Here is a 14773-nt window from a genome sequence, read left to right on the forward strand (position 1 = left end):
GACGAGGCGTTCCCCATAGCGACCCCTAGAGGACGCAGTGTCTCGTTCCCCTCAGGGAACCATGGTTACATAAGTAACCCGAGACGTTTTTTAACATCAAATCACTACATAGACTTAACACAAACACCCTATGTTATAGACAAGTCTAATTGAATTAAACAAATCATAACAATATTAAATATGTGAAACTTGACAAACTTTTAACATTTAATAAGCACTTTCTATTCTATTTTAATTCTACTTTATCTATATTTATCTTCTTTTTTTATAAAAAAAATAATAAAATAAATAAAAAATAAACAAAACACTAGCTTTCTATTTTTTCTATTCTATCTACTTGTATAATAAATATACACAGTACGCACACATATAGTATGTAAACAAACTTTTATTCTGAATACTTTTAATCGCAATTAATCGTTTTGCTGCCCTACACACACACACTCATAAATATACAGAATTTTGATTGCTTTTGCTGTCATGTAGCACTAATTTAGCACTACGCAAGGTGACAGATTAATATTTCTATTCATTTCTTTGGATGTACAGTGCCTACAACAGAACACAATGCATCCTCTCAGAACAATGGATCTTGCGAGTTCCTGTCACAATAATGAATTAGGTGTGCTCTGAACAATCTCTTTCTCTTCCAGTCGCTCCTGGAGCGAGTGCCTGTGTTCGGTGGGAGTTTGTTGTCGGTATGTGCGCGTTTAGTCCCCCTGTCGTGCCGTGGGAATATACGGTCAGGGTAATTACCGCTATCAGAGCTGGTGCTACTGTCCTCACTGCTCGAACCCTCTGGGACTGATTATAGCCCCGCTCTGAGCTCCACTACTGCTGCCTGAACGACCCTTTTGCTGTCCTTCAATAAGTGATTCATCAAAGAGAGACAAGCCCACATGGAAAGATGGATCGAGAGAGAGACCTGCGATTTGCTAGAGATCAGAGGAGAGTGTGACACGGACTGAAACACACACTCTTGAGACTGGCACTATAATGTAACTTAAAGCACTTTCCTTAAAATGCTGTTTTAACTCATTCGTTTTTCGACTGTCTTCTGTTATGTTTACTTTCAATAAAAATATAAAAGAAGAAAAAAAATGCTGTATTTTGACTTAAATATTGAATTGCGGAAAGTGGTGCACATGTTGAAAATTAGTTTCCCTTTCGTGGAACTTCGAACTGCGTCCTCTAGGGGTCGCTATGGGGAACGCCTCGTCGTGACCCGTGTCTGAAGCCTACATTGAAAAAACACCAACTTGTTTGGCCGGCGACAGCCATGACGTCACTACCGTCGCGACTAGTACAAAATAGGCGCCGGTAGCGCACATCATTCTCTTCTTCGTCTTCACTGACCGGTCTGTTTGAAGCGTGCATTCCAAAAAGCAAAGTAAGAGCTTTTCTTTCCTACTATGGCGAGCACTAGCGAAGCATTTAGAAAGTGTGTACATCCGTGTCAGCGGTTCCTGACACCCGATGATTCACACGATCTATGCGTTGTTTGTTTGGGCGAGGAGCACGCACACGATGTCCTCGAGGGGGCAATCTGTGTGCACTGTGAGAGCTTTTCTCTGAAGAAGCTCCGCTCTCGTTTGTCTCTCTTCTCGAGGGGAGAGGGAAAACCATCGGTTTCCCGCGGTTCAGGCCCCGCCGCTGCTGAGGCACGGACTTTGGATAAAAGCGTCTGCTAAATGACTAAATGTAAATGTAATAACCCTTTTTACTTCGTGAAATGTGCACATGTTGGAAACTTTTTTTTATAGTAGTGGACAAGCCCAACTGAATTAAACAAAACATCATAATATTCAATGTGACAAACTTGACATACTTAAAACATTTGATAACCGTTTCTAATTTATTTAACATGCACATGTTGGAAATATTTTTTATTTCTCACATCAAATTACCACATAAACTTAACTCAAAGATCCTGTGTAGTGGACAAGCCTAAATTAATTAAATAAATCATTGTAATATTCAATGCGTCAAACTTGACAAACTTAAAACTTTTGATACATTTTATACATCAAATTACCACCTAAGCAAACACCCTCAACAGTGGACAGGCCTGACTGAATTAAATCATAACATTCAATGTGTCAAACTTGAAAAACATGAAACTTTTCATAACTTTCCCTTTATGTAACATATGAGATTACTATGAGATATGATATTAATATGAGATACTGAACAGAAAATCCACTGTCCAGTTTCAATTAATGCAAGAAAAATGATTCACATAGTTCCAAAACAAATGGATTTACATCACTTACATAATAATTGTTTTAAACACAAATTAAGTTATTAACAAAATGTTCAAGAATTGTGTGCTTCATTAGCTCATTGCAATCACATAAACTAAAAGAAAAGAAAAGGGAATTTTTTTTTTTACATCTAACAATATTTGGGAATTTCCTCAGTAAGTGATTAATACTAAATATGTAAAATAATTGCAAATTCAACTTTTTCAGCTAGGCCTATAGTTTCAGTGTGGGATATGTTTAGTCCATTGCATTTTCAATTGCAATAGCTCTATATAAAAACAATAGAAGTTGACAGCTAAGTAAATGTGTGTCTTTGTGTGTGTGCTTCTATCAGTGTGTCGTTGTGTGTTGTGTATGTGTTTATAAGCGTGAATTTAAGTCAGGTAAAAGTGCACTGACCGCACACTGCCAAAAACACTGAGAGAAAGTGCCATGAATGTCTGACTCATACAGGCGTGTGTGTGTGTGTGTGTGTGTGTGTGTGTCAGTGTGCCTGGGCTTCCCTCACCTTCAAAACTAATCAAATCTGAACACTTTATTTATACACATACACTCTGAAAGACCCAGTCACTAACATATCTGCTGCAATGAAACTGCTTCCAGTCTGTCTTCAAGCCCCATTTCCATCATTAAACCTCGCTTTTCCAAACTTTATCTCCTTCGACGTGTGTGGCTTGTGTTTCTAGCCGTAATATTCAGCTCCAAACCCAATTACAGCTTGTAAAAACTCACTAAACCAGATAACACACAAGTTTACTTGTACATACAGACTATAAAGCAAATTCTATGACTACAGGCAATCCCAAAGCCAACCTCTAAAAGAAAACAGTTTGTATTTACTGTATTTATGAATCATTTTACCTTTGAGGACGTCCCTTAAGGGAGGTTTCTGTCAGGTTTAGCTAACTTCTGTGGACAGTTTTGTCCCTAAGGTACAGCTAACTAAACCCACATAAACAGAGTCTCTCTGATCTCAGAGTCGCAAACACCTCCACAATTGCATTGAACGCACTCCCTCCATACGTGAAGAACATACAAGTGTTCGCAAAGACAAACACACACACACACAGACACAGACACAGAAAAAGCTTTAGGCAGCTGTGCAGTCTGAACACGCTCCACTTCCATTACGAGCAGAACAGCCATAGTTTACCAATCCCCTTGGCTATAACAAACACATAAACGCACAGCACAATAGAGTATGAGCTTACACACATGCACAAAACACAAACATATGATAATCAACTGAGTGCAGAACAACATAAACCACTAAGTAAGTGCAAACACACAGAATACACAATGAATGAATGCATATGGATACACACACATGATTTTATGCACTAAACAAATACCACCCATGACTATTGCTGAATTTCCCTAAATTTATGGATGGGCCCCTTTACTCCAGGGCCCAATGTGCAATCGAGTGCCCAAACTTAAAAATCCTGTGCCCCCCAAAAAGACAGAAAAAATAAACTGGCCAAACCGCCACCCCCATCAAGAGCTATTTATCAAAAGAAGAAAGCCTTCCACTTACAATATGGATTCTGAAATGAAATCAACAAGTGTAAACACAAGAAAAGACAATAATCATTTCTAAACAGATAGTTTTAACATTCCGACTCTAAATTGGAGGCAAGCGGCACATCACAACAACGAAACTCAATCTCTTCCATTATAATCAACTTTTATAGATTCATGCATTTGACAGGCACTTTTATCCAAAGTAATTGCATTGCATTCAAAGTTTACATCTTATCGGTTCATGCATTCACTGGGAATGCAAAGCCTACTAGATGTACTACTAGCTGTGTTAAAAGCAAGTGGCTCCGATTTAAGCTCTACTTCTGAGATTTACATTTACCCAACTTAACTGCATTGCATTCATTGTATGCATCTTATCAGTTCGATCATTTGATTATTGCATGATTATTTAAAAAATATTGAACTATTTAGTTAACTTTTTAAAGGGGTCATATCATGTGATTTCAAGTTTTCCTTTGTCTTTGGTGTGTTATAAGCTGTTCGTGCAGAAGCTGCAAAGACTAAAGTCTCAAACCCAAAGAGATATTCTTTATAAAAGTTATGACTCAGCCACACCTTCCTAAAACGCCTCATTTAAACACACCCCCACATATCTACATCACTGTGGAAGATTTGCATAACACTGTCCAAATGTTTATGCAAAGAAAGAAGGCGTAACTTTTATTCTCGCTGTAGTATTGTTTAGGGCTGGGTAAAAAATATCGATATCTCGATATTAATCGATTCTCATTTTTACGGAATGATATCGATTCTTAAATCCCAAGAATCGATTAGTATAGCCTGTTTTCAGTTAATGGACGGAACGTTGAAGTGGACGGAACGTCCCATCCAATATATCGCAATAAGCACTTTGGTACTTTTAATATGAAACAAAGTCTCAGATTTCAAATTCTGTCCATTGTATTGCAATATTTTTTCCTTGAGAAAATTTGGTATGTACTGTACCTGATATATATCTAAAATAATCTATATTGAATCTAATCGAATTGGTAATCGAATCGAATCGCAAGCTTGTGAAAATTTGTGTCAAAACCTAGCCCTAGTATTGTTGCCGCCACCGCCATGTCGTGGAGACGCTGTGTGTTTCCAAATATGGTAAGCGGGATAACATTTCCGTCACACGCTTGAGGTATTCGGCCAATCACAACGTACTGGATAATTGGCCAATCAGAGCACACCTCGCTTTTCAGAATGATGAGCTTTGTAAAAATGGACGCATTTCAGAAAGGCAGGACTGAGAGAGGCAACAAAAATGTATGGTATGTGGAAAATAATGTGTTTTTTGAACCTTAAACCGTGTAAACTGCATTGCATTACACCAAATACACAAAATAATGTTATTCTTTTTCACCAAAAAAATTATATATAATTCAAAATATTGAACTATTTAGTTAACTCTTTTTAAGAATATTGAAAACTAATTTATTATATGCAACAAACTTTAATTTTTCAAGAAATTTGCTGCCTCCCTACAGTATGGCCCATACATTTTCACTAAAAAATCATTTATAATCAACAAATTTGTGCAAAAAGCAAGCGGATCCAATTCATGCTCTAGCTACTTTTAGATTTATATTAATGTATTTTTACGCATTGCATTCAAGCCATACATCTTATCAGTTCATTCCCTGGGAATCGAACCTATGACCTTGTTTATGACTATGAACCTATGAGGCAAATCTACATACAAATAATTTGAAACACATCAAACCAATACACTTTACATCTTATGTAAACAGCCTCAAAATTAAGCTAGCACAATGCTGACCAATTTTACATTTAAGTTGAAATTTAAAAAAAAACTAAAACATTAAATGTCTTTGGCATAATAAAAGTAATTGTAAATGGCATTTACATTTATGTTTAAGTAACTTACCCAATGAGATCATGATGAAATAATTTAGCTTACTGTTTACTGGATTATTTTCAAAATATTAGTTGAATATCTTCCATATGAATATTAAAAACAAATTTATTATTTGTTATGAACTTAAATTTTTCAATGCGATTTTGAAAAAAATTTGCTGCCTCCTTACAATATGGGCCAGAAATCTTCCACAAAAAAATGTCAACATGACAACCTCTGTAGTCCACCACTATCAGTGCCGCTAGTACAACCACGTTTTACTAAATAATACTAGAATGATTAACTGTCATATACATAACTATGTTGATCATAAAATGGTATCACCACAGTAAGGGAAAAAGCAACAAAACTCCTTTATCGAAGACCTGATCAATTATGAATCACACACTCACATTCAAATGAACACTGACCAACAGAGCAACAATAAACTACTATCGCAAATGCACAAACACACAGGCAGGTGTTTGTCTTAGAAAGGTTGCATGCCGATCAATGCGCTTTTGATTTGTGCTCATCCACATGGGGACGACAGTGACGTAAGTGGCAACTTTAGCGAGTTTACGGGTAAATTACCTCTGCGAACGACATCTTGTCAAACGGAGCTCTAACAAGCTATCGACCCGCCACTGCCGCGTCCTAAACGAGCTGCTCCCCTGCTTCCGGTAACATCAAGCCACTGAAAAACAGAATTTATCTCAACTGATGTAATGAATCGGAGCCTAAGAAAAACACATCAGGGACAAACAATGGAGGAGGATGGGAGATATCAACGAGCGCAGAGACGAATGTGTCTGAGCGGACGTGGGTGGGTGGTCCATTTCAAGTTTCTAATCACTTCGAAATGAGTTTTTCTGCACTGTAAGCAAGTTAACGCACTTTGTAGCATCAGGTTTTCAGTCCGTGAACGGACACGTAATTGCTACTTTACATATCTCTTTACGTAAAATGACGTTAAAAACAGAAGCACTTTATGGATTTCTGATCACATGACTTCGTGATGAGAAAATAAGGTTTTATTTATACTAGCAATTACAATTTGTTTCGCAAATTTGAGGAAACTATATCCACACTAGGGACAAGATGAGTGAAAATGAGTGAATTAAGAACGAGTTGTCTAACTACTACTGCACACTGTGTATGTATAGCCTATGATACAAACAGTGTTCTGAATGACAAAAAAAAACTACTTAAATTCAACACAAATGTTAACTGGATTTCAAACAACATACAAATGCAGCTTAGATCAGGTTTGGTAACATGCCTTGTTTTACTGTTCAGAATACAAACTTGTAAAGGTACAAGTAAAAATCTGCAAAAAAGGGTAATAATTTTAAAAGGTGATTTTTCACTATTATTTACAAAAGAATCTGCATTTCCATGGGTTTAAATAAAAGATTTTTGTTGTAAGAGACAATTAAAACAACTTTGCTCTTCAAAGCCAATCCATTCCTGGAAAAAAAAAACTATGTAAACTTAATTTTTAAAAGTCAATGAATTTGTGACTTCAACATGCTGTCTGTCAAGAACGATAACATATCTAATACAAAATGCACATCAGTATAAATTCTTCAGTGGAATTTGTTCTTTTCCAATACAAGATGATATATTTTGACATGATTTGCTACAGTTAATTAGCCCTTACCAGATTTTAAGCCATGATTATAAAAGACGCACCAAAAAATATTTCAAAAAAGGCTTTAAAAAAAAAAAAGATTCTTTAAGTTTCCACAGAACACATGGTTATCGCTTTCGGGTAGCTTTAAGTATTTAACGTCACGCGTTTTCAGATAAACGCTGACCCGGCCCCGGGATAAAGTTTCATATGTTACATTGTAATCGTACACCTATCCGATGACCTTTGACATCTCTCTAAAACCTTTCCACTCCTTCAACAACAATGAAGGTAATTGCTTTTACTAGTCAACATGAAACGAAGTTCACAACCCCATTTCACTTTCACCAGGTCACACATTTCCTAGTGAAACAAGATTATTAAAAAGAAAAAAAATGTAGTGAGAGAATTTATTTAATCTGATTGGATGGTGAATGACATTAAATGACACGTGATTGGAGGAGAGGGTTTAAATATAAGAGGGCTTGATGACATCAGCTGAACAGGAAAGTCGTTTGAAGTGGTGTTGTATTACATTTTGAAAGAAAACAAACAGGGTAAATTCTGATTTCATTTTGACTTTAACCACATTTCATAAGCTAAAGCAAAATCAATCAAAAAATCGTTATTTTGTGATTTTGCACAATCAACAAATGACTCTGATACTAAGATAATCGCCAGTCCGCTGATGGACAGAATGAGTTTCTTTAAAAGACAAGCCAATAAGTTTCCTATCCGAGTTGCTTCTTTAGAAGAACGCTGTGATTAGGTTAGCTGCTATTAAAGTGAGCCGTGATTGGCTGGTTTAATGATCAAGTGGCTTTTGATTGTCAGGAAGAGAAGAGTTTTTCTCAGACTGTTAACACAGAGGATGTTTTAGTGTGTGTGTGTGTGTATGTGTGGTTGGCACTGATGGTGGCATCCTGGATCGATACACATCAGGCTCACCGGCGAGACAGACAAGGGCGTCACCGAATCGACAAGCATGTGCTCAGAGCACATCATTCACCAGCCTCCGCACACACACACGGATCACGCTATACACAAACACAAAACACTCATGCACACATGAAGTTATTATGGTTTACTCGTGCAATAATGTACTACTCAATTAATGGGGTCAACTTATATAGGTATATAGTTATGTAGGTTATTCCTAAATTTGAATAGGAAAAAAAATTCACTCAAAAATTGCCAAATTTCACAAATAATTACCAAGAAACTGCAATTGAATTAAACATGAAATTTTAAACTAAATAGTATTTCCTCGTAAAACGTACTCCAGAAATCTTGGAAAAGCAATTATATTGTGTTCATCTCATGGTGTGTGTAGTTCAGAGATGTATTCTTAGCCTTAAAATCACATGCTCAGATTTCAACCACCAGTCGACCATACTGGACCAAACCCTGCATTTCGCTCGCTTTCTCTTTCTCTCTCCTGGTCTACCGAGCTGGATCAAACCCAATGTACTCATTTTGACTCACTCTAAAAGACTCTCACTTTCTTTCCCAAGAAAGCAAACAGCACACACACACTGCAAAGCCGCTGAACGCAGTCGATGCCGCAACAGCATCAGCGCTCATTAAAAGACGCTCCCTTGAGCAGTTGTTCTTGACTTGAAGCTTTATTACCTGACTAATTACAACACTGTTAATTAGCTGCTATGATCATTGAGAAACGCAAATGAAAGACAAAGACAGACAGAGAAGAAAAGACCTGTGTGACTTTTGTCCAAACAAGGTGCTTGAGTGTTTTAATCTAACTTGACTGGTTTTAAATTAAGTGAAAATATGTGAAAATCTAGACAACATCAATATTAACAAAAAAAAAAAGAAAAAATGGAAATACTATGATTTTGAGATATAGTGCCATGGTAATACCATTGTTTTGGAACTTCAATTTCAAAGACACTGGTAATGCACCAAAATTACGCAACCGAAAACAGGTTGAAATAGCAATTTACGTATTTTCAGTCGAATAAATTCAGAGGGTCAAAATCATTGACAGAAACAGTGACATTAAAGTAGCGTGTTTCTGGGGATGTGTTTCGACTGTATCGGTACCGATTCGAGTATACAATGTGGATAAGTTACAAGTAAACGTCAGCAGATTGGATGGACTTTACCGTTAACAAAAATATGCTATTGTTAGAGTAAAAATTGTCAAAATATATCAAGACGCAGCTCAGTGCCAACTCAATTCTCAATGCAGAATTTTAATAAGACTTTCATTTATCACCCGAGAACACAAAACCGTGAACAGCATATGTTTGTTTACCCAATTACCCAAATGTAATTACAGAAGCATCATTTTCAGTTTAGCTTTTTGGCTAAATGAAAACTTTCAGTTTCTGGGTTTCAGAAAAAAATAAATAAATAAAAATCGGTCTCATTTCCAAAAAAAAAAAAATTTTTTTAACACCTCATACTTGAGCAACTTTATTATGACTGGTTTATAATTTATCATCCAAGAATAGGACACTCTGAACAGCCAGAAAGGTTCAATGACCCATTTAATTAAATTTAATTACAGAAATTTTTTTTTTGTCCGAACGAAAACTTTTGGTCTTAGTGTTTTGTTAAAAAAAATAATTTCAGTGCCTCACTCCCCAAGAATTTTATTACAACTGTTTTAATTTAGCAGCCAAAAGCATAACAACCAGAACAGCATAAAGAGTTAAATGACCCAAATTTAATTACAGAAACTTTATTTTTAGTTTTCAGCTAAATGAAAACTTTCAGTTTATGTTTCAGTAAAAAATTACTTTGATGCGCTTCATTCCTGAAAACTTTACTTCAAATGGTTAAATTTATCAACCAAGAACATTACACCCTGAACAGCATAAAGAGTTTAACCGGTTCGTTGACCAAATTTAAATTGCAAAAACGTTTCGGCTACTTAAAAACTTTTCGGTAAAAAAAAAAAAAAAACTGGCACATCACTAGAAAACACTCAATAGTTTTGCACATGTACCATGTTAATACTGTGAGCATGATATCATGGTAATACCCTGGTATTCTTTGGAGTACCACATAAATACCATAGTATATGAATTGTTTACTTGGAAAATTCCCTTTTTTCAATGTTTTTGTTGACATGTATTATGTGTTAATACCAAAGTGTTTTTAAAGTTCCATTTAAATAATAGCATATGAAAATAGTAATCATTTAGTACAATAAGATACAACAGAGTGCCACAATATCTGCCACGGTCTCTTAAGCAAGCTATGAAATGCATTTATAATACCAAAAAATGCTACCTAAGTAGGCAGCTCACTAGGTTTTGAGACACAGCACCAGAGACTCTTGTGTTTGACTGTCTTAGACATTTGTTTATAAGTGCGGCCCCTGTCCTGCTGACCGCACACAGAAAGAAGCTTTCAGAAAGAGCCCACTCTAATTACTCCGTCTTTCAGTCCTCTATGAAAAATGACAAACTAGAAGGGCAAGACAAAACAAATTAAGACTGAAAAACTAGGAAAACATTGGAGAGAGGGGCCGCGGGGTGCAGGACGGGATCTGAGGGGGTCTCTACAGTTGACACAGCACTGAAGAGCATTCCAGCGCAAGCGGAGAACAAAAGCACGCACACACACACACACACACAGCGCACACAAACAATGGCGCGGACGCTGGGAGACGCAACAACGGCACATCAGGACTCCCTACCCCCTCATACATGTGGAGCGGGCCGCTGATTTTAATGTGAAGCGTCCACTGAGTCCTGGCATTTGGCAAAGACAGATGCTGAGAATGGGCTCGCACACACAAGCTGGGCTGCGCTGGGAACAGATGGGGGAAGGGTCGCCCCACACGGGGACACATCCCTCCATTTCTAAGGGAGAACGTCGGCATTGATCAGCGACGTGGAGGTCATTCTACCCGCATACACACACACACACACACACACAAACTGATGCATGCATTAAAGGACAAACGGCACTGAACAGGTGGACCAGTAAAAAAAATGTTTTCCAGAAAACATATCATGTATCCGAACAGACAGCTGTTTGGAACATGGACAAAAGTGTGTGTCGCTCCACACAGACTAAATAGCTCCTCTTTCACTCACTCGGTTCTTAGACGCACTTTGAGCATAATCTTAATATGTGTTTCCGCTGTGGTTTGATGTTTTATAGTTTGTGCATTAGCAGAGCATAAACACATCGCTTTTTTCCTGCGCTGTCCAATGGTGATTCAATTGTGAAAGGGAAACAAATGCATTAACAAACATAAGGTTGAGTCATATTATCTAGTGCTAGATTGATACATCAGCCATTTTGAGATTAGCATTGCTGAAAATAATAACAATAATAATTAATTTACTCTCAAAATGCCATTCCAAACTGCATCGCTTTGCTGCGCTGTCCAATGGTGATTCAATTGTGAAAGGGAAACAAATGCATTAACAAACATAAGGTTGAGTCATATTATCTAGTGCTAGATTGATACATCAGCCATTTTGAGATTAGCATTGCTGAAAATAATAACAATAATAATTAATTTACTCTCAAAATGCCATTCCAAACTCCAGTGGAAAACAAAAGGAGATATTTCAAGCTGCTCTTTTCCATGCAATGAAAGTGAATGGTGACCAAACTCGGTCTAGCTCTAAAACGCACAATAAAGGCGTTATAAAAGCAGTCCATACAGCTTGTGCGCTATATAGTCTACAGAAATCATATGTTAGCAACATATATGTGAGGAACAGACAGTGACAGACAGTGAAAAACTCAGACACGCCATGGTCACCATTCACTTTAATTGTATAGAGAAGAGCAGCACAGATTTCTGCTAAATATCTTCTTTTGCCTTTCACAGAAGAAAAAAGTCATAGAGGTTTGGAATGATATGAAGATGATAAAATGATGACAAAGTATTCATTTTTGGATGAAACATTCCTCGATTTAATGCCAAATATTATAGTAAATTTAGTTAAATAAATGTTTCAATTTATATTTCAGTATGGTTGTGGATCTCAATTATTATTTTTAAATGGTATTATGTAAATGTCCACATTATATTAACCAATGTGGTCTCTAGATATCAGTATTGGCCATATAAATAAAATAACACTAATAATGCATTTAAACAATATTGGACCCCATTGACTTCCATTGTATGGATGCCGAGACATTTTTTTCAAAATAACTCCTTTTGTGTTTTACATAAGAAAGAAAGTCATACAGTGTTGGAACAACATGAGGGTGAATTTTCATTTTTGGGTTGAGCGGACCTTTCATTTCAAAAGTGGATCACAATATCTCTTCACAAACCAAATTACCAATCAAAGATTTCTCATAAATATACACCGCCTGACCCAGCCTGGCTTTGTCCCAAAACTCAACCCGAGGCTGCAAGCAGCGCAAAAGCATATCAAAACTAATCTAATGCTGGGAATAAGTGAGTCATCTATAAAAGTGAGAGTTGGTGGAAAAACAAACCAGAGGTAGTTCACAATTTCCTTTACATTTCTAATGAAAGAGTTTCTTTTTTTAGCAATCACAGTGAATTGGCATGCACTTTTCTCTATATGCAAGCATGCATATGATTATGTATGCAAGTATGCACATATCTGTGTCTAGCTGACCCTATATCGCGCTGTATTCGCCTAACGCAGGGCAGTGTCGCATTTCAGAGAGTGAGTGTCTCCCATTGATGTGCAGAGCACGCCAACATCATCCGAGCGCAGAGCGGTGTGAAGCCAATCTTATGAGGATAGAGAGAAAAAAGTGAATTCAGCACATTAATACGTGCAGCACACACACACACACACTCTCTCTCTCTAGTGGAGGATCTGAAGTGTGCAGTTTGTGTGTATGTGCTCCGTGGGTTTTAATTAAAAGATGCACTGGGCCCTTTGAGAATTCATACACACACATGCACCGGGGGCCGCCTGTAAATTTACAGCACTTTCATGGATGCCCGGGACCCTGTGAGCTCTCCACCTTGTCATTGCACCAGGCATGCATTAAAGGGGTCATATGATGCGATTTCATTTTTTCCTTTCTCTTTAGAGTGTTACAAGCTCTTGGTGCATAAAGAAGATCTGTAAAGTTGCAAAGACTAAAGTCTCAAATCCAAAGAGATATTCTTTATAAAAGTTAAGAGTTAGCCACACCTACCTAAAACGGCTCGTTCGAACACGCCCCCACATACCTACCTCACTATGTGGGAAGATTTGCATAAAGCCCCCACAAAATAATGTTCTTTTTAGCAGCATCATATGACCCCTTTAACATCCACCACACCTCCGACAACTTTCTCTGCCCTCTGCATGTCCACAAGTCCTCTATGTACAGATATTCCCCCATGACAACTTAAATCAGGCTACTTCTCCTGAATGCACTCACAACATCAATGCACAACCACAATTTACCCGTAAGATCCACTGCAAAAGGTCTACCTAAACCCCAAAAGAGTAACACAGCCAACACAACGCATGCCTTTACTGCGGAATAAACCTGCTTCAGTACTTGCCCCCCTTCATTCAGTCTGCCCCCATCCGCTGCCCAGCCAACTTTCACTCCCAAACGCAGTTAGTTGATCAATAAGCACATTGCATATGACTTCATTTCGCATACCTATCCTCGTGAGTAATAAATCCGCTCGGTGAGTGACAGGCGCCGGCGCGCTACTTTGCCGTATCCATGAGGAGTTCCGTATCCGACCGCGCATCGGTAGAGCGACCGTCTCGCCGAAGCTCCTGCAACAGCAATGTGCTCCGGCGTTCACACACGCGCGTTCTTACACACAAACACACACACATACACACACTCGCTCGGCGTGGGACCGGGGAAGCGCGCGCACGGAAGGGGGGAAGAGCGACTCCTGCGGGTGCGAGCATAGCGCAGCCTACCGGACGAGAACACACACACACACACACACACACACACACACACGCGGACGGACGGACGGACGGTTTGGCATAATTTACTGCGCACGGGAAATCATTAATGTGCATGTTATACTTACATTAAATGCATGTATTGTATCAGTAATTTCTTTAATAATGATTTATTATTTAAAGATTACATTATGCAATTATAAGTTAAAATATATTTAAATTATAAATATTTAATTGCATACTTCATTTTCACTTCATATATATATATATATATGAAGAGTTCATTTGCAAAAGCAGATAACTCATAGATACAGATAACAGATAACAGATAACAATTTTCACTTTAAATTTCACTTTTTATTTTATTGTGTGTTCTTGTCTTTTTTTATGTGTCCAAGTTTAAGGTTTTTGTTCATGTTAATAATTTTTTTATTTTTATGGTTTTAATTTTAGTTACCCCGACTCAAGCCTTCTACCCACTGTTTGTGTTTTGTCTGTTTGCAGGCAATTTAGTTTTGGGCCTGCAAACAGACAAAACTCTCCATTAATAAGACTGAATTGTGTTGTACTGCACTGTATTTGAGAACAGGACGTTGCGGTAGCAGTGATAAATGGGTCAGCGCTGCATAAGTGCGCT

The 14773-nt window shown here is 37.6% G+C and overlaps 1 protein-coding gene across 1 annotated transcript in view; it reads right to left on the reverse strand.

Annotated features, from left to right (window-relative positions):
- LOC107745210 (protocadherin Fat 3-like) overlaps positions 1 to 13997 on the reverse strand; it is a 150907-nt gene extending 136910 nt beyond the window's left edge. Inside the window, exon 1 of the mRNA XM_016559067.1 lies at positions 13874 to 13997. The gene's annotated coding sequence lies outside the window, so the exon portion shown is untranslated. The remainder of the gene's footprint in view (positions 1 to 13873) is intronic.
- Between the last annotated feature and the right edge of the window lie 776 nt (positions 13998 to 14773).

Source organism: Sinocyclocheilus rhinocerous, unplaced genomic scaffold, assembly GCF_001515625.1.
Source record: "Sinocyclocheilus rhinocerous isolate Xijiao unplaced genomic scaffold, SAMN03320098_v1.1 scaffold257, whole genome shotgun sequence".
Taxonomy (NCBI): Eukaryota; Metazoa; Chordata; class Actinopteri; order Cypriniformes; family Cyprinidae; genus Sinocyclocheilus; species Sinocyclocheilus rhinocerous.